The 22,175-nt window shown below is 36.5% G+C and overlaps 1 protein-coding gene across 2 annotated transcripts in view; it reads right to left on the bottom strand.

The window, feature by feature from the left end:
* NEGR1 (neuronal growth regulator 1) overlaps nt 1–22,175 on the bottom strand; it is an 817,887-nt gene that overhangs the window by 716,824 nt on the left and 78,888 nt on the right. The gene's annotated exons all lie outside the window — the stretch shown is intronic.

The raw sequence follows: 22,175 nt of genomic DNA, 5'->3' as shown, positions 1-22,175 counted from the left end.
TGACAACCTTCCTCTACTTTATATGAGGTTGGTGTGTAGGTCTGTGCCTGGGATCCCAACCCGTGAATCCGGGCCACTGAAACGGAGTATGCAAACTTAGCCACTATACCACTGGGCAGCTCTTGGAGTTTTTAATGCAGTGGTTAAACTAATGAGTATAACACTGGAAATTCCGATAGGGAAAAGGAAAGTTTGAAAATGTCATTCGTATATGCTAAGTATCAGAGTGAATAACTTCCCAATTAAAAGTAAATCAAATGTTTTCTCTCTGCTCTTACAAACATCCTTTAAAATCTAAGTCACTAATTTTCTTTTAAGTTAACTAACATGATCATTTCCTCATCCGTAGGTTTGTTGGAGCACATGGTACAAGCTTTGACATAGTTCATGATATTAGATTTACCATTATTGGTATTATATTAAACAATTATGATTTATCAGAACAGTGCTGAAAAATTACCATTAACAAATGAAAACACCGAAAGGGGAAGAGCAAAGCATCAACAATTGTTGCCAACTGTTATATGGAACACAGTGTTAGAAATTTTAATTAGAAAGGTCACTCATGTTCAGAAAATAGTTTTGGAGTGAAACACATTTTGATATACAGAAGATATATTGTTTAGGTAGAGGCCAGCAGTGGGTCAAAACGACATATTAAATAAATATGTTAATACTAATTAATAAAATATAAGTTCATAAAGGCAAGTGAGAAAGCGAGGAAGTACACAGACTGCCATCAGCAGTTTTAGAACCAATGATTCCCAATGATTCTACTGAAGCTATGACAGCAGGTTTCCTGGTCATTAACCCAATATCACACCCAGGGACTTCTGCAGAGGAAGAAGCAGTGCACATTCCCTTTAGGTGCTCTCTCTCTGCACCTGCATCAGGACAAGAAGCTTTTCCTATTCTGTTTTCTTTCATTCCATACTCTCCTCTAGTCAACTCTTCTTTCTTCTACCCTTTCATTCTCTTAAGCAACGTTTCTTCTTTACCAAGTTTGGCTTCTTGAAAGCTTGAAACAGATTTTGTAGCAAGGCATGACGTCCATCCTCAGTATCTAAATATTTATAAAGCTGGCGATGACACTGTGGCTGTTGAATAAAATATCTCCCTCCATTTGGGAAGTGTCTTCTCCACTGTTCTCCAGCTTTAGGTGCTGCTAGTTGGGGAGACACGTAGCAAGATGGAAAGGAGGACTATGGTAATTTTCAAACGTCTATCTCCCCTTCCAGCTGTCACATTGGCTTTTGATTAGGTATGAATGAATAAGTGATATCTTTGTTTGGTTAACTGCCTTATTAAGTACTTTTTTGATTTCCAGTGTCAGAAATTCGTGTCAAACTACTTTAGACAAAAAGAGTTTATATAATTAGGAAGGGCAATGGTGTAGGTAGAGTTGACTGAATTAGAGACCAGGCACTATTTCCTCTAGTTTCTCTCCTTTTCTCTGTGTGCCTTCTTCTCTTAAACAAGAAATCTCAAAATAGAGATTTCTCCCCAAATCTGAAGCCAGGAGAGCTTTGGGCTTACATCTTTAATTTTATCCCTAAAAAGGAAAAGGACTTTTACTGCCAAGCGTCAGGTTAAAAAGATAAAATCCCAGATCCAAATGACAGTCTTCTGAATTAATCTTTATGCCCAGAAATGCTCAAGAGCTATAACTGACCTACCCTGAGTGAGAAGCTAACATCTTGCCCAATCTCTGGGGGCGCAGAGATGAGCTTTTATAAAATCAGAGCCCGAACCCTCAGACAAATTGTCAGGTTGAGGTGGGAAGAAATTCTTTAAAATAAGAAGATGCTATTCCTAAAATAAGAAAGGAACTCTGTCTGGCTAAACTACAATGTTCCACCACATTACCTGTATCACAAACAACACCTGAATTACCTTTCAGGTAATTCACAAAAGCGCTAGCTCCTTCTAATCTTTGACTATGATTTCCTTCGGCTTCACTCTCAAGAGTAGAAAGGGTGATGAAAACCTCCCAGAATGAAGTGCAATTTTTAAAAAATTACTCTTTGCTATTTATAACACAGAGAACTCAAAACAAAAAACAAGAATTCAGGAAACATAATTTAAAAATTATTGAGTTGTGAGTAAATAAATGAGAATTGAATAATTTCACACAATATTACTGTATTTTGTAAAGTAAACAATTTTTTTAGTGAACCACGTAAAATGAATTGTTAAATGCAACATACATAGTGGTGTACAATATATGAGAATTTTTACAAATTAAAATGACTAAATTAATTTATCAAAAGCAAAAGGGGAGAAGTTAAATGATATTTTTCTTTCTAGTGCTTCTTCTTGTCACTGTAAAACTGCCCTCTAATTTGAGGTTTCTTGCATATGCGCAACAAAAACTTTCTTTTGCCAAAGACAGTTTCTTTAAATTGAGCTTTCTCTATAAAATGAAATTTAAATAAACCTTGAAAGAGTTCCACTTAATATCCTTTTATGAAATATTAAGGATTAGTTTTATTTTCACTTTTGAATCAATTGCTTTCCTTCAACTAATGTCACTGTATATTGATTGGTTTATATAAATTCATATTTATTATATTAATTGTTCCAAGTTTACAAATGAAGTTTTTACAAATTTTGTAATAACTTTTTACCAGTAATAGAAACTCAAGCCCATTATTTAGAAGGTGTTTACACTAAGTCTTGGAGAGAAACTCCTGAAGTGAAAGAAAAGTCAACCTCTTGTTTTCTTCCTTGCCTTCTTTCTCTTTCCCTCTTCTCTATCTAAACACACATAAAGTATACATACAAAATCAGTTTTGAAGGGTAGAAAATGAAGATATTTTCTCTTTTTTTGGACCTGAACAGTGTGGCTGCCAAAAAACAACTAACATTGACTTAGGTAGAATTAGTGGGGTTATCTTTTCAGGCCAAAGGAGGAAAGCACTCTGTTCTCCTAGGCCGCCGCCGTGGGAGTGACCTCAGTCTACAGCAGCTGGGAGGGAGGGAAAGTAAGTACAAATTCGGTGAAGGTTTGGAAACTACCAAGTGCGTAGAAGCTGAAATAATTAGGGCAAAACTGAGACTAACAGGAGATGCAAATACGAGAGAAGAGGACAAGACAATGGTTTTTGAATTAAGAAAGAAATCTATCATAAGAAAAATATATTAAACTGAGTCCCCAGAATAAAAAATCAGAATAATTAGTAGGAAGTTGCAAAGAGTAAGATATCCATACATATTCAACAGTTATGAAGAAAATATATTAGGTGTGGTTGAACAAAATCCTTATAACGTCTATATCAGGAAAGTGTAAAGTGTAAACCAGACCTTTAAAAAATCATATTCATATTTTTGAATCACCTTTAGACAATTTTTTTTCTGAAAACCAGCAAGGTACAACTTTCAGGGCATTGTATTAAATATTGCCCTACTGGACTTTAAAAAAGCTTCAAATGTCCTTAATAAAAATTTGTTATTTTATATATTAATTTTAGAATGGCTATACTGCTATATAGCATTTTAAATCCAAATTTTAAGTTAATTATTTATTCTAAGATATTTTGCCTCGGGCCTGGACTTCACATGTAATCTTATAACTTAGGAATTAAGTATATTGTCTCTACTGAATTCTTCTTTATGGTTTTTAATATTATTTCTGCTTCTGACCTTTTACAGGACTCAACAGGTTAATGAAATATAAACTCTCCAATGGTTATCCATATACAAATAGCACTTTTTTGTTCTGCAAGGGGTTTTATGAGATCCAGAATTTATGCCAAACTCTCCATTAAGTGGATCTATACTAATGAGGCTTTTCTTCTAACCCATTGTTTTTAACACAGAATTATGTCTGTCACTTCCTAATCCTTGAGAATCTTTTCCAAATTTAGTGAACTTTAATAAATGTCAGTTAAAGGTTCACTGACAAATTAGAGGTGAGTAGAAAGACAAACGAAAGACTTGACATTCCTCTTCCGTAGAAGATGAATATGAGGTATTTCTCAAGACCACCATATTGAAAAATAATAAAAGTGTGGGACCATTAATACTGGTTTTAGGAGTTTATAGTTAACCAGAGAATTCAAATCTACATTTCCCAATACTCTATATAATATAAATTATTTTATTTAGACACATACAAAATTCCTTTAATTGTACCTCTTTTAAAACCTCTACTGCAAAATTCTAAGTATGTGTCTGGATAAATTATAAGCCCTCCAGGGTTTAGAAATCTTTCCCCTGCCTTAGGTAGTTCTGTGCTCCTCCTAATTACTCAGTCTCACACGTCCTACGAATTCAAATAGTTTTGAATTAAGGAATGAATGTTTCATCTACATGTTTGTTACATTTTACTTGACATGAATCTATATTCCTGTCCTTAAATATCACCTTTACCTTTGTTGGCCATCTTATTTGAAATTGCAAACTCACTCTTATTTTTTTCCCGATTTATCTATTATCACCATCTAACACACTATATGTTTTACTCATTTATTTATCTGTTGTCTGTCTCCTCCAGCTAGAATGCAAGCCCCTCAAAGACAGGGGATTGGGCTCTGTGGTCTCCACAGTCATGCCAGTGTCTGGACCCTGGTAGGTGTTCAAAATGAAAGTGCAATGAGCAGATAAATGTATATTTTATCATTCTTGAAACTCAGAATCTTTCAGGCTGTAGTTAAGCCTAAAAAACTACTTAATCTTTTAAATGTGAGTCCTCGCAAGCTATATGTTTTATTTCAGTGAGCAATGGAAAAATTTTACACTTGTTTACAATTATTTTACACTTACACACCCAAGTTTGCTAATTTGCCATATTTCCTGTCTGCTGCACCTGTTGGTCCAGGAGGCTAACATTTCCTCTGGTGTCCTTGTGTCTGTAGTCCCTGTTGTCTTTGGGTTTCCCTAGAGACTTCTTCTTGAACAAGATCCGAGATAAGCAGTTCTTTCAGTTCTACTCACCTGTTCTTATACAGGGGCCCTAGCGATGTGGTGGTCAAGTGTGGTAAAGAGGACGCACTCCATGTTCCTATGATTACGTCTCAGTCTTCTAGTGAGCCTGTCCCCTGGGCTGTCACCTTAACCAGTACTTCCCACTCCCCAGCCCCACCCCCCTTAGATGAGACAGGAAGGCTATAGGGGACTGGAACTGAGTCAGGCTCTGGGAAAACCCCACAAGTTAGACTCTGGTAAAATAGTTTCCACCGAGGGAAGGCCGTGTTAAGAAGAACAGATGCCCTGGATGTATTTCAAAACTACTGCTTTCCCCTCTTCCTGCCAGAGACACGTGGAGAGTTTTTGCCAAGCTAATTTCACATGGAAGAATCAAAAATTAAAAGAATAAGTGCCCATTCAAGAAACAGAATCTAATAGTTGCTACAAATATTACTTCAGTTACAAGAATCTCAGACCAAAGATATTAGAATGCCATATTTCTCTAAATCTGGGTGTATATATTGAAATCAAAAATCTACAGTGGTTCCCGGGTATAAGAACACACAAAAGTATCCTTTTGCTCTTTCTGGCATTGACTTCAGCACTCAACTAATAAAGAGAAAAATCAATATATGTCCAAGAACTGTTAGAGGAATATTGTTTTCGTGAAGTTTTATGTGAAAATATCAAAATTATGATACATGTGTATTAAAACATCAAACAGTTCTTTCAACAACTGAATATGTTCTATCAGGTCACTAAAGAGTGGATCTGTTTGTGAATCCACTATTTCCTATAGTTAAACTCTCATAATGTCAAATGACTTTCCTAAAAAGGTGACTGGAGACCATATTCATTAGGCCAATAATTTTAAAGTAAAGTTGTCTTCTTAGCAGGAAACTAAAGGGAAAAACTGGCGGGTTGAAACAAAGCATTTTGATATTGTTAAATGATCAGCAGCAGTGGGTGGCAGAGTGGAGGAGTAACCAGGATTATAGAACGTTATGATTTGGTCCTTTGCTTTTTTCTATTGAACCAATATGATTCTTTTTTCAATAAAGTAATTATAATAGGATTTCTCCCACATTAGATCCACATTAGGAAGGTACATGAAATACCTATGCTAGTTCTTTTTCTACCAAGCATTGCAAAAGTTTTGTTATTATAACCAAATACCCTTATTGTATCTACTTCCATTTGCCAAAATGCACTATTTTTTAAGGAAACAAGGAACAGCACTAGCCCACCAACGTGGAACTTTTTTTTTTTTTTTTAAGATTTTATTATTTCCTTTTTCTCCCCAAAGCCGCCTGGTACATAGTTGTATATTCTTTGTTGTGGGTTCTTCTAGTTGTGGTATGTGGGACGCTGCCTCAGCGTGGTCTGATGAGCAGTGCCATGTCCGCGCCCAGGATTCGAACCAACGAAACACTGGGCCGCCTGCAGCGGAGCGCGCGAACTTAACCTTCGGCCATGGGGCCAGCCCCCCAACGTGGAACTTTTAAGGACACTTTAAACAACTTCATATCCAATTATATACAACTTTAATTTCATCTCCAAAGATAAATATTGTATTAATCATAATGAAGATACGACTGCCTTCTCCATAAATAAAAGCCCCAGCATCAAACACAATCTTCTCCAAAAGGCTTCCACTCTACACACGGGACTTGAAAATCAGTTTGTCATCATAAAAATCAAAATAAGAAAATAAAATTATCATAAAAATTCAATTTTCAGAAAACATGTTATATTCTTTCCTTGTCATGCTAAGCATATATTCCTTTCCTACTGATGCTATAAAAATTTACCACAAAATTAGTGGCTTAAAACAGCACAAATTGTTATTCCAGTTCTGGAGGTCCAGGGTCTGAAACGGTCTCCCTGGGCTAAAATCAGGGTGTCAGCAGGAATGCATCCCTTCTGGAGGCTCCAGGGGGGATCTTTTCCAGCTTCTAGAGGCCCCCATAGTCCTTGGATCATGACTGCTTCCTCCATCTTCAAAGCCAGCAATTTTGGGCTGAGTCCTTCCATGGTGCCGTCTTTCAGTTTCTCTCTCCCACTTCACTCTTCCACCTCCCTCTTCCACCTTTAAGGATCCTTGGGATTTATTGGGTTCACCGGGATAATCCAGGATAATCTCCACTTTGCAAAATTAACTGTTTAGCAATCTTAACTCCACCTGATATTGTAACTCCTTTTTGCCACATAAACCAACATATTCACACATTCTGAGGACTAACTCATTTCAGTGTAATTTAATATAGTATTAGTAGCTTCCATGGAACTATCATACATGCATTTCTTAAAATATGATTGTGAGAGGTTAATTTTTTTTTTTTTTTTTTTTGAGGAAGATTAGCCCTGAGCTAACATCTGCTGCCAATCCTCCTGTTTCTGCTGAGGAAGACTGGCCCTGAGCTAACATCCGTGCCCATCTTCCTCTTCTTTATATGTGGGATGCCTCCCACAGCATGGCTTGACAAGGGGTGCCATGTCCACACCCGGGATCTGAACCAGTGAACCCCAGGCCGCCAAAGCGGAACATGCGAACTTAACCACTGCGCCACCAGGCTAGCCCCTGTGAAAGGTTAATTTTTTCAGAAGAAATTTCTACAGTAATCAATTCATCTTTTTTTCTTCTTCCTCATTTTTTAGAAATTAGACCTAATTTCTAATGGTCTCATCTCCAGTCAAATCTTGGATATATATCTCATTACATCTTTTTGACTGTTGTTCTATTCAATAAAAAAGATAGATGAAAATAATATGGATAGTGACAAATATTTTCTATTTTCTATTTCATTTGGGTTCATTTTTTTAGTGGGAGGGGATTTAAATTCAAAGGAACTTTTCGTCAAGGTAATTTAAAATAATGACCACTCTTTTCTCTATTCTTTTATCCTCAACAGTTAATTTTATTAAAAAAATCAGAGATATTGAATTTCTGATCAATAAATAGCCAATTGTGTTTTGTGACTTTTACAGTCAGTCCCTAGAGATAGGGTATTCCTTTGGCTGGTCCGCTTCTCTGAACCTCACACATGCGTTGGCTTGCAGAATCCGAATTAGTTCTCGTCTCAGGGGCACCCTGTCACAGCACTTCCCCTGCCCTCTACCCATTCTGCTTGACAGCTCGCATGAACAAGCAGGCTTGAGTCAGGACACCAAGGACTCACAGGGGCTCGAGACGTCTACAGCTCTTCTTGCTTAGATTGTATCTAGCAACGTTGTAACACTTCTTTTTCTCCTGTATTAGGAGAATCCCTTGCTCTAAAAATTATCTGCTTATTAGATGCATTGGTTACCTTTTTTATTATCCTGTCAGGTACATGATATATGGAGACTCTGCATAGGATTTACTCAGCCACCTGATGAAGCAGATGAAAGAATGGTGGCAAAATGCATCGGATATAGAATTTCTGAAAGGTTCTAGCATTGTATTTTATTATTATTATTGTTATTATTATCCCCTCAACTGCATTAGCTCAAAAGTTAAAAAACATAAAGTCTGCACATTAAGGATGATCCGTGATCAGAGTTGAGAGCATTTAGTATTTGAAATGACTGCCTCACTGCTTAAAATATATCAAGAATGAAATGAAAAAGTGCACATGAAGCGGACTGAAAGGGCACATCTTCTGCAAGTACGGATCTACTTCCAAAATATTCATTTTAAGTGTGTTTTCAATGAAATAGTTAAGTGACAAATTATGGGCACCATTGATTAAACAAAGTAATATATCATTTGTATATCTATTTGTATATGTGTTCATGTGCATATAAAACATGTATTTTACATATATAATAATTATGGGAAAGTGACAGTTCTTACACAGTTTTATTTCCAGCACCCATCACAGGACTTGACAATATTTATTGATTTAATTATGTAAAGAACAATAGAAAGGGAAACTAATAGGGATTGCAGGATGTTTACATGAATTTTTTTCTGGTCATTTTACATATAGTTTAAATAGTCCTGACTTACTACATTTTCATAATATTTACATTGTGACCTACTACTCTCTGTAGTATATTTAAAGTTTTTGACAGGATAACCAATACATGACGTAAAATATAATCTAACTAAAATTAAAAATCCATTCTTGGGCTGGGCCGTGGCCTAGTGGTTAAGTTCAGCACTCTGCGTCAGTGGCCTGGGTCTCTTCCCTGGGCGCGGACCTAGACCGCTCTGTTATTGGTCATGTTGCACTGGTGGACCACATGGTAAAAAACAGATGAAGATTGGCATGGATGTTAGCTAAGGATAAATCTCCCTCAGGAAAAAAAAAAATCTATTCTCTGTTAGCACTAGGATGATATATATTGTTTGAAAGTAACTTTTCTTTTGCAGAAGCTAATAATGAACAAGATTGGATATTTTTGACATACGCGACTGTTGATTTTCTCTTGACTATAAAAGTTATTTCAAGGAGGTATAAAAGCAGGGCAAAAGCTCAAATACTGCTTGTAAAACTATCCTCAAAGATTCACGTCTTTTCCTCCTCTTGGGACAAACTACTGACCCTACTCTCCAGATTGCTAGCCACTGTGCTGTCCTTCTTCATTTCTAGACTTTTGAATGGTCTATTTTACTTTCCTTTATATCCTCTCCAGCCACTCATTCTTTTCTTTCAAATCAAACATCTAGAATTTATGGGAAACAGCACCCTTTTAGGTCAACAATATCCTCACAAAGTCAAACCTAATAAATTTCCCATAGATGCGTTTGTAATATTTGAAGCAATTACATATTTAAAAATTTTATCTGCTCTTAGTTTCTGTTCCCTCTACCATCCCGCTCCTGGGGGCTTGGTGGCCATACTCTTGCTCCCTTTAGTGTCATTCTTTGCATCTTTCTCATTCTTCCAAATGCAGGTTTCCCTCAAGGCTTAGTTCCTGAGCCTCGAAGCACTTCCCCAGACACCAACACTCCAATATTTATCTATAGCTTTAACTTTTGCCTCATGGTAAATGAGGCCCAAATTTCCCACCCTTCTCTCTTTATGAACTCCAGCTCCCAATTTCTAATTCTCTGCCAGAAAATTCTATTTTTACATTACCCTATCATTATCAAAATCTCAACATATCCATAACCAAAGTCAGCATCATTCTCTCCACAGACCAGACCCCCTGTTTAATATTCCTGTTTTGGTGCATTTTTTTCATTATGCTCAGGCTCAAAACCTTGCGGTTAAATTCAGTTATTTCCAGGCATTTTCCCCAGGATGGAATAAGTTAGCAAGTCTATTTACTCTTCATTCCCAATATGTCCCACAATAGTTCTTTCAATTCTCACAGCATCTAAGTTTGGGCTTCTTAATATTATGCTTATGTAAAATAATCATCATCAAGCTGGTTTCTCAACAGTAGGCACAGTCACAATTCTTCCCAAGAGGCCAGATTAAGCACTGATCCTGGTTTCTATAACTAAATATCCTCTCTCTTATTTTGAACATTACGTTGGCTCTGACGTACTCACTGGCCCACAAACCTATGGGTATAACGCCTGCCTGTCTCCCATTTTCTACTTATCTCAAATGTTATCTTTCCTGTTCTCTGATTATTCAAATTCTAGCCACGTTTCACAGTCTGCTTCAGTGTCACATTCCACAATACTATTTTTCTATGCTGCAATAACAGTTACTGCAAATTCTATTTTTTCTTAAATACTATACTACTGGCATGTTCTGTTTATGTTAAAGTTATGCCTTTGTCTTACTCTTCAACCAGATTTAAGTTTCCTGAAAGTTGGGGAAGGTTTTTAACTTTTTTTGTGCCTCAATTTCCTCATCTATAAAATGGGAATGAGAAAATTCCTTGCCTCTTAGCATAAGTCTTATATTGGTCTCAATAATTCATCCCCTTTCTAGTCACACACTCTGCTGTGTAACTTTGCAGCACACTCCCACTGTGGACACCGCTTACTTCCCTGTGTCTTGACCACTTTGGGCTTGTATTGACCAATAAAATGAGGTTGACAGTGTGCTACTTTTGAGCCCTAGACTTAAAATGCCTTCAGTGTTTTTATTTACCCATTTGCACTTCTGACATAACTGAGAAAAGATCATGCCCAGGCCACTCCACTCATCCCAGAGGTAGGATGAAAGACACGTGAATCAGAGGCATCCTCTAGACAGCCACAGTTCTGTGAACCAGCCAACTGAAACCAGAATGACAGTTCAGCACACATCAACTGACTCCTCAGTCACAAATTAAACACTGTTCTGGAGATTTGTGGCCTAATTATACACTTATTCTTGAATGCCACTCAGATTCTGCAGTTATTTTTTCCACTGCATTTTTGTGGCAAAAACTAGCCATTACAGGATAGTTAAGAGAAGTCCATGAGCACATGGGAAATGCTCACAACAGGGTCTAGTACATAGTACGTGCTCAATAAATAATAATACATTATTTACCTATTTGCACTTGTCCTTCCAGAATACTAAGAATAGTGTTTACAAGGAAAGTTCAATAACTTTTATGGGCAAATTGATGAAATCTTGTAAATTAATTTAGTATAAAGGGCTAGGTATTTCATTCTACTTTTCAATCAAAAGATAAGATTATAATTTCCATATCCATTTTGAGTGTTCCAGTGAAGAACACACTCCTAATGAAGCAATTTTCAAGAAAGAATCTATACCCAAATGTCCAAATGTACCACATACTCCTTAAAATTCCTATCTGGCTCTGTGAGGTTTGAATTGGAAAGACTTTGAGAATAACAATTATGCAGTTATTTTATAAATATATATATCTAAATTTTATAGAGAGAGTTAATAATATATAGTTAACATACATATAGTTAATAAAAGAAAAAGAAACAATAGGAGGCTTGCTTTGTGGCCTGGAAGAATAGTACAGTCTGTGATACTTTATATTTCCCTTAAAATGGAAACAAAACATTTTCATATAATATTATACAGAAGAAAACTTAGGCATACAAGGGTATAGTGACCTGCAGGAGTCATGCAACTAAATACTAACAGCAAGACCAAAATCTAGGTCTCCTGCCCCCTAATTTAGTGTCAATGAGATTGAAAAGGGAAATATTCTTACTAAAGCACTGCAAGGGTGGAGAGGGTGGGCCCATCATACCTCCCTGTAAGAGATTCTACGTCAGGAAACATAGTTGATTGACAATTCCCAACTGTGCACCTTCAGATCCACCATGGCATTTAGGCCAAAGCCAAGCTTTCTCAAGCTTCTTCTAGTCAACGACCAAGCACAGGGGTATCAGAGCTAGGCCATTTCTTACTGTTGGGGATCTCTGACCTTGGCTCAGGAACTGCACACCCATCAGGCCAAGACTGTCTCAGAACTGTGCTACATTCTGAGGCTCTGCCTCCATCTTTCTTCCTTCCATCTCCCCTTCTGCAGGTGTCAGGCCTGTGTCAGTATCTGCAGGCTCTGTCTATCTACTTCTTCCCAAGCCCTTTATCCTTCTCAAGTGTTTCCTCTATGGTATTGCACATCCACTCCTGGGTTGGGGGCTCCTTCTCAGAGAACCAAAACTGAGACACTATAAATGAATAATTCAAACATCTGTTGATCACCGACTGTGTCCGTCTAATACCAGGTGCTGAGAATATGTGTATGAGTAGGAAGAAGTGCCTTAAATTATGGAGCTCAAAATTTAGTATTGTTGTCAGTGACCTGTATTACCTTCAGTACATTTTCTACGTTTTCTAAGTCCTATAATCCAAGGGCTACAAGGTGCATAAGAATTGAGGAAATGTTCTTTCTTCTGCCAGTGGATAATCTACAAAGGTTCACAAATGAGCTGACATTTGAGATTGGCCTTCAAGTAGGAATAGTATCTTCCTAAATGGAATATAGTGCTGGGGAAGGAGACTGGAAGAGAGCATTCCAAAGAGAAGGATTGGCAGGAACATGGACAGAGCTGTGTGAACGTACATGACATGTTAAAGGGCTACCCAACAACTTTAACTTTTCATTGAACTGTAATGAAAAGCCACATATAAGCCATTTGCAGTGGCAAACTTTTATTGATTTACTTTTTTAAACTTTCATCTTAGTTGTCTTAACAGATAAGAATTCCTTTGCTCTGCAGAGCTGGTTGAGAAGAGAACCCCAGGCTTCGTGGAGAGGGAGGATTTGTGCTGCTGTTGGAAGGAGCTCTGAGGGAAAGTTAGAGTTTCACACCCATAAGGAAGAATGAAAGAAGCTGTAAGAGAGTGAGTTCAGTACAGAGATTCATCTCTGTGCTTAGGTGGTCAGAAACAGCAACAGTAACACCACAGGCAACATAGAGAGTGATTAGACCACAGCACACAGAAGGTATCTGCAAGGAGGCAGTGGAAAGACATTTAGCAAAAGAGATACCAAATAAGAGAGCTAGGGAGAAAGCTGGTAAAATCAAAGAGACAGTGTGCAAGAAAAGTGAGGAAAAAGCACAGGAAAAAAAGAGCTCAAGAAAGAATAAGCTCTATGAACTGAAAGAGTATGAGGAATTATAGCTGTAGAAAGGAAACCACAGGTGAGAAAAAGAACAATTGTTGGGACCCGAGTAAGCAAAGAGAGAGTGAGCGAGCCCCATGCAATGCACTAGAAATGATAGAAGGAGAGGACAGAATTAGACAGAAGATGAACTAGACAAGAGAACTGAATTAGGAGCATTGGCTTTCCTGGCTAGAGTTTCTGATGTTCTCTTGTGATTTAAGCATAGCTAAAGCCACGTGTTAATTGTACAAAATTCACTCATTATTTAGATCATAATATTATAAAGTTTTATCAAGCAAACTTCAGCAAGTACATTAAAATGTTCGGTTGATCTTTACGAACCACCTGGTCCTACTACTGGTTACTGAGTTCAAGTCTCAGCTCTGAACTCCTACTCAGTAGTTCTACTTTGTCAATTCGAGCAATTATTTAACTTCTCTATGTGGTGGTTTCTTCACTTGTACAGGTGGATAAAAACAATGCCTACCTCATAGAGTTAATCTGAGAATTAAATGAAATAACACAGGAAAACCTGCTTAGCTCAGTTATACCATATGGGATATTCTGAACAGAAGCTATTATTATGTTTTTGGCAAGTCGGTTTAACCTCTCTGAACCTCAGATATCTTATTTTTAAAGTGAGGATAACAAGACCACTTTTTCATGTTGTTAATGTAAGGATTAGAGACACTGAGTATAAAGCAACTGGCATGCTGCCTGGCACATGGTGGCTTTTAATGGAAGCTTCTCTTCCTTTATTTTTCTTCTCTCTCACTCTTCTCTTCTATCCTTTAATTATTACGAATATTGTTATTATTAGTTTTTCACTGATTAAATAAATCTTAATACCTACCTAATTGTTAAAGGAAAAGACCATAATTTGAATAGTGTTCAGATAAGCGCAATTACATTCTGAAGTCTTCCAGTTATATTTCCCTTTGCCTTAAAGAACTATGAGTACAGAGAAGACTGCATAAAGGTTCAACAATATATAGTAAAATTCAAGAGCTGAACTCTCCAAAGCAATCAGTCAAATATGAATTTACCTCTTGTGACTGACTTCATAAACTTAGCAATTACTCACGCAGGGCCGAGAACTGAGAAACAATAAGCGCTGCCTGTTCCCAGGAGAGCTGTAGAATGGTGATAAGTCGGAGAAAAACTGCACAAACGGAAATGGAATTCATCGAGATGTTTCCATGCATTAAATAGGGCTTGATACCATTAACATTGTATTTCTGACTTGAGGTCACCAACATGAGGGGCTAGACCAGATGAAAAAGGAAAATTAAAACCCAACCTAATATTTTATTAGGTCAAAATCTAGATGAAAAGCAGTGTCTGGTGAGAATTATTCTTAAATTACTATTTGGATGTTTCTTAATTTTTATTGTCAGCTGTATAATAAATGTAGAATTGTTGAAGACCTACATTTATGACAAGTCCTCCGGCATCTAAAGTAACTGAGATAATTCCTAAAACCTTTGTATCACTGCTCAACTTAGCTACACACACACTGTATTCACCCAAATAGGAGCAAAATAAATGCTCTATTGTTGTAGTATATATTTTCATTCTTTAGATCTGATTTAACGTGAATTACAGAAGATCATATATAATGAGGTTTTAAATTTAGAAATTTATTTATTTACTAGGTGCTCGTTGCAGCCTTCAACATTATCAGAAATGGTTATTACTCATTCTGTAATTTGTCAACCCAGCAATCTATCTTAGTAAACAGGAGAGATCTGTCTCCACTCAGTGAGAAAACATCTCTGTGTCGAAGCCGCTCTTCTCCACATCTGACTTAGAACATTTCGTTTAACAAACTTTAGATCATTCTGCCATCTCCTGAGGTGTCCCAAACTAGCTAAAGTTTAACACGCCATTTTTTGTAACTTCCTACATGATTTTCAGAGAGTGAACTATAATCAAATTCTACTACAAGTTTTTCTCTATTCATAGAAATTTATTTATTAAGTGCTTCTCAAGAGAACAGGTCATTCCTGATATCCATGGTCTGCTCTCCACCCATTCTGTTCTCCTCCCTACTCAATCTAAATGGCATTCACTGGAGAGCTGGTATCCTTAAGAGTCTTGCATCTTGGGTACTGCCTTAAGTCCTGACTAAGGTAACGTATATCCTAAGCCATTCAGGGAAAAAGAGGACAGGGCCAGATGACACCCTGTAATGCCAAAGTCTCAGTTTAGCTCCTGTAACTAGACACAGAACTGAGACAAGCTGAGGTGATTTTTTCATTGTAATGGGCCTTAGACACTGCCAAGACTATTTCACTGCATTTACATAAGCTGAGGAAACTCAAAAAGCTAATGAGTGATAAAATCTGTTCTTAGTGTGAGGCTTTCCACCTCTCCATGTATTACGCTTGGAACTGCATCCTATTCTGTCTTAAGAATGTGCCTCCTCATCTTTAAAGCAGGAATGATGAAACTTTACAGGGTTCTTTGAGAATTCAATGGGATAAAACATTTAGAAGAACTCTGAAACCATAAAATGTTCTGCAAAAGACTGTCATCAGTCTTCTGACAGCCTACTCCTTGGTGAGCTTTGTGGGACCTTCACTCACCACTAGAGGGAAGTGATACCCATATTGTTTTCTTTTTCCTTCTTTCTTGCAAGTCAAGTGCTTGCCAACTTTCCTCTTCAATAGAGGGGAAAAAAAAAAATCTGGGTCAATTTTCTTTTCTTCTGCTGCTTCAAAGGCAACCACTATTGTGGCCTAATACTCTGGACTTAGGATGCTGTCATGTCAGACGGCCAATCTCAATGCACTGAAAATAATTTCTCCTTTCAGCAGAGAGGCGGGGTTCTGGTTCCCAGGGCTTTGCTCTGTAGCTGGAGGAGGGCTCTCTTTATTTGGGATTTATTCTCACCTTTAGCAATTTACTAGTTGAGATTTCTCCCCTCTATAGAGTTAAGCCTTTAATACTAAAGTTTCTTAACCTTCAAAAGCTTACCAGCAAGCTCTGTAGTTTTTGTCACCAAAGGGACACTTATTTATGTTTCATTCGTATTAGACTTTTTCTAGAAAATACTTATCAAAATAATGCAGGAGCTTTCTTAGCACCTTATTCAAAATGTCAAGTATTCAATGTTTATTTATTGAATCTTAATTCTCAGCTTACTTGATTTGATCAATTAAACCAAAGATGTGGCCTCAGGACCTTCTTGAATGCTACACACAAGAGCCTACAACTGAGAATACAAACTGGTATAGGTTTTGCTATATTTTCCTGGGTTCAAGCTGTAAGATTTTGAGCTGCTTCTACTTTTTATTCTTTATTGAAACAGGAAAAACAAAACAAAAACTTTTACAAATATTATTTTTTTAAACATGCCATTTAACACAATCGAAAGTTAGTATATTTTGAAGGAATAATAATATAGCAACTAACATTTACTGAACCATAGGCGAGGTAGAGTGCTAAGAGCTTTCCATGCATAATCTTATTCAATCTTCACTACCTGTGAGGTTAGGTACGATTTTTAACTCTTATTCTGAAGAATAGATAATGGAGACTTAGAGAAATTGAATGGTGGTAGGGCCACTGTTCAAATTCAGGCATGTCTGGCTGCAACACTAGGTTTTAATTACTGGGATACACTTTCTTACTTACATACATGCTTCATGGAATGCTTCTTCTGACCACTCCACTCTGGGAAATTTAATCAATGCATAAGGAAGAGTTTAAAGCTATCAAGAATCTCACATCATTCTAAGTCTTAGAATAGTTTTGGTTCCTTAAGCCAAAGGAATGTTGGATTAATGTTAAATGCTGATCTCTTTACTCTCACAAGATGAATATGAAGGAACTCACACCAGCCATTCTCTAACTCTGTGATTGAAAATGGCAAAATTAAGTTTCAAAGCCAAACTGTTTTAGAAAGATGAACCTTTCAAAAGTTTTAGTTTATCAGTAAATTATGATCTTACAGAGATCAAGAAGGTTGGGATTTTTCTCAGTTACTATGGACATAAATTTCTCTTTCAATGTGACCACAGATGACACATCTCCTTTTCAATCTTCACATTCATTATATTTAATACTTTAGTTCCCTCCAGGTTCTTCCCTTTTGAAATTGGCATTGTTTAATTCTTGGCAATAGCTTGTTAATTGGTGTAAAATGAATCATATTCTTCCTTTTGGTACCTATCCTTCTAAAAATTAGTTTTTTCAGTGATTTTTATTTACAGTCAATGGAATTGATTTCTTTTGAATATCTGAGAAAGTGTTTGTAGTCTCCTGCTTAAACAAGAGCCCTATACAATTATTATTACTCATCCTAGGAAATGCTTGCAATTTGTACATTATTTGCACATGATACACAAAAATCTCAAGAAACAACTGTTGGCTTATTAAACTTAGCTATCACCATTCTGCTTCATAGTGAGACTAAATTTGGATTTACAAACAATTTTCTGAGCTCTACATTTCTACTATTCTGATCAGAATTAAATGATTATTTTGACTTTATTTAAACAATAGTCAGATCTTTAAGTCACAATTGCCACTTCAATTTTGAATAGTTTAGTGCCAGCTCTGGACAGTAGTTAAAAACAACACAAGAAAGGAATTAATTATTAACGCACTCTTTCTTCAATATCTGCTCTTAGCTCCACAGACACAAGTTCACTAGGCACTGAGTCTTTCCATCATGGTCTAACATGAAAATGTGACACTTTATAAATGTAACACACTTGCAAATTCACTTTGAATAGTTTTCCAAGAGCCAGCTTGATGCCCACTATCTTATTTCTTAGCTCCAGGAAAACAGCATCTCTATTCAAATGATAAATTGTACATTTTGTTATATTATAAAAATCTATTATTGTATCTTCCCTTTAAATATATGTTTTTGAGCTGTACTCATTCTTGGAGTGTTCTCTCCCAAGTGCAGTACAGTATAGCAATTCTTCCCTTACTTTTCTTTTACACTTCATTTACTTTAAAATACAACTGAAGTGCTTGAAATTTCAGACTATTTCTCACCTCCTTATGTTTACTCATACTAATCTCATATTTTTTCCTCCAGCGTCTGGAAAATCCCAATTTATCTTTTAAAGCTAAGCTCAGGGATCAGAGATTTTTTGTTGTTTTTTTTTTTAATGTTCATACTTTTTTTGGTGGGAAAGATTCGCCCTGAGCTAACATCTGTTGGCAATGTTCCTCTTTTTTCTTTTTCCATCCCCAAAGCCCCAGTGCATGGTGGCATATCTAGTTGTAGGTCTTTCTAGTTCTTCTATGTGAGCCACTGCCACAGCATGGCAACTGACAGACCAGTGGTGTGCTTCTGCAACTGAGAAGAGAACCCGAGCTGCAGAATTGGTGACACTGCTGAACTTTTTAACCATCATCAGATCATCAGGTCTGGCTCAGGGATCAGATTTTTTTTTTTTTTTTTTTTTTGGTGAGGAAAATTGGCCCTGAGCTAATATCTGTGGCCAATCATCCCCTTTATGTTTGAGGAAGATTGTCACTGAGCTAACATCTATGCCAATCTCCCTCTATTTTATATGTGAGATGACACCACAGCATGGCTCCATGAGCAGTGTGTAGGTCCACACCCAAGTATCCGAACCGACGAACCTCAGGCTGCCGAAGCAGAGCATGCAAACTTAACCACTACACTACCAGGCTAGCCTCAGGGATCAGAATTTTTAAATGTCTTTTTAAAAATTATTTATTTATTTATTTTAATTTTTTAAAATTTTATTTGACGAGGAAGATTGGCCCTGAGCTAACATCTGTTGCTAATCTTCCCCATTTTTGCTTGAGGAAGATCGTCCCTGAACTAATATCTGTGCCAATCTTCCTCTATTTTGTATGTGGGATGCCACCACAGCATGGCCTGATGATCAGTGTGTAGGTCTGTGCCCAGGATACGAACCTGTGAACCCCACACCACCAAAGCAGAGTCCACAAACTTAACCAGTATGACACTGGGCTGGCCCCACTAGGGATCACATTTTTAAAGATGTCTTCTTGACTTCCTCATGCTGTGATATGTACCTCTGTTCTGAACTCCCAAAATAGTATCATCTTGTACTTCTTTCACTGTATATATGCCTTTCACTCTTGAAAATGAGCACATAAATGCTTGGACGCATTTTATTCATCTCTACATCCTGAGTGACTGGGTTTATGGAGGTCCAAAGCAGGTGCTAGAGAAATGGTGTTTATTCAATGATTGGATTAGTGAAACCATAAGTTATAACCTGCATAAGGAGTTAGAGGTTATATCACTTGATATTTATTTCCATGTTTTACACATTTTCTTCTTACAGAACAGATAAATATAATAATGAGAGGCATATAATAAAAAAAACTGGCATTATGTTGTTCATGATATAAGGCTGTATTTCTCAAGTCATTCACTGAAGAACACATAGTTGTTAAGAGATAGACAGAGGACTCCAAGGCAGGTCTGTCTTATCTCAAGACTGCTCCTTGGTCTTTGGTGTCAGGTGATGAAATGTACAATGCACGTCTTTTCATTTCTTCTCTCCTTTTTCTCTTTTCTTTTCCCAATCATCATTTACATCTTTAATTCATAGCATTAGGAAGTCATTGCCTCAAAATTTTTACCTCAATATAATAAAAAATATTTAAATATGTTATTAGTAAAGAAAAATTTTGGCACATTAGCCAATGTAAATTACACATAAATGGGAAATTTGAATTCCATTGGTCAAATATAGCTATATTAAGTCTAAATCACTGAAAGGTAGAGTAACAATAAATGGATATATGTTGCAATTATACCAAATATCTTGTATATTTTCTTGAGAAAATTAATATAACCCCTGTAATCCTCAGCTATGTGTATGTGTGAGTGTCTCTGTGTTTACTTACATAGAAAACAATTAATGTAATAACTATATAAAGGTTTTGTGAGAGTCTAGAATATAATTTACATGAAATGACTTGATAAATGCTAAACACATGAAAAAACTTACTGATAATTACTAACAAATTACCTTCATCTGAGCAACTTAAATAGAAACATGGTTTCAGATATCTGAATATTTATTCATATATTTATTTTTTTATTCCCTCGAAATTGGAATAATCATTTTGTTAATCCACAATGCAGATCGATAATCACACATTTTTACTTCTTGTCAACAAAAAATTGTGTTCTAAACATGCATTTCAATTTAACCTTGTTTTCTATCATGTTACTCTAACATATCAATCAAATGCTATGTCTAGAAAATTGACATTTTGGTTAAACCTTTTATAGAAGCCAGAAAGTATGTGTCTGCCAATGTAACTGAATAGTTAATACTGATGAATGATGAAAACAGGCAGAGTCACTAAAATATTCTTTGGAAACAAATTACCTGCCACTCCCATTAGGTGGACTATACCTATTTTATAATTTTTGATATTTTTATAAAAATTCATTTAAAATACTGATATATGACAACACATATGATAGACAATTATTAAAGCACTTCAACCCATTAAATTATTCTGCATTTACTATTTAGTTTTTATGTTACATAGATCCTGCTACTGATTTTTTGTCATTTTGCTGGCTTTTGATACTCTCAACTATGTGTAAACAGTGGCTCAATTAATTTTATAATTTGTTTCCATGCTAGTAAAGGGTTTCTCTGGTTGGAGTAAAGGTTTACATGACAACTCAGGAACTATGAATCCCAGTGCCTACAGATCATTTGATGTGATTCCCTGAAAACCCCGAAACACAGACAGGCTCCTGTGTGCATAATATTCCACTAACATTCTCCTAATAGAGATCACAGTGTCCCTCCAATGATTTAGTGAATATTAGGACACATGCACACATATCACCAGACTGTGGACTGATTCTTTCTCCTTAAAATTTTAGGTTCATTTTGATCCTGTCATTGTTTTTATGTGGTCAAAAATTCCAAGAACAGTTCCTTAAGTAAAGTTAATTTTTTATCATTATGAAGCATCATCTGATGGAGTAGGTTGGGGTCAGAAAACAACACACAGAAGAGAAACTTGTAGAATCAGATGCTTATTTCAATTGGTTTGTTTTAATAAGCACATAAAAGTTCAAAATGCTTCCTTAGACTTTAGGATACGCTTCTTAGAATAAAAACCATCCATATAGTAAGTGCAAAAATCACAATAAATAACTCCCTACTGGGGACTGTTTTTATACATTCTCAAATCCATTTTTCCATTATTTACCCTTACTGAACTCACACAAATATTATCATTTTATGAATAAGTTTTATCAAAATGCATACCATAGACCACCTTTAAACTGTGATTGAAAATGGGGCAGCATGCAGAATTTCAGGAAAGGGCAACTTTTTCCAGGCCATTCATATCGACTCTACCTCGTCTGCTTTGGCCATGGGGAACCAGGAAGCTGGGGGGCTGCTCCAGCCCTTACAATGACTCGCAGCACCAGCTGGCAGTGCCACTTTCCTCTCTCAGAGATCAACATTCAGAAACAAATGCCTCATCCCTAAGGGAACTCAGGTAAGCCTCCCTGAAGATCTTTCTGCTTATCATTGAGCATAGATAGTGTTTTACCTCACTTGAAATTATAGCATTTGCTTGTTGTCTTTCAAGAAGGTGCATTTATAAAATAGTTGTGGACCATTACAAACATTTTATTTAAATGGGTGATTCAAGCATGTTGTTTTAAATTAAACCACATGCTTGGGATATTCATGGAGCTACGTAAGGACTATATTTTATGAAAATGCAGGGTGCTGAGCAGCAGAATTTAATCTGGAGGGCACTTGTCCTCAGTCATGCGAGAC

This window comes from Equus przewalskii, chromosome 24, assembly GCF_037783145.1.
Source record: "Equus przewalskii isolate Varuska chromosome 24, EquPr2, whole genome shotgun sequence".
NCBI lineage: Eukaryota > Metazoa > Chordata > Mammalia > Perissodactyla > Equidae > Equus > Equus przewalskii.
The sequence above is the reverse complement of the archived record's forward strand: the minus strand, read 5'-3'. Positions and strand labels throughout refer to the sequence as shown.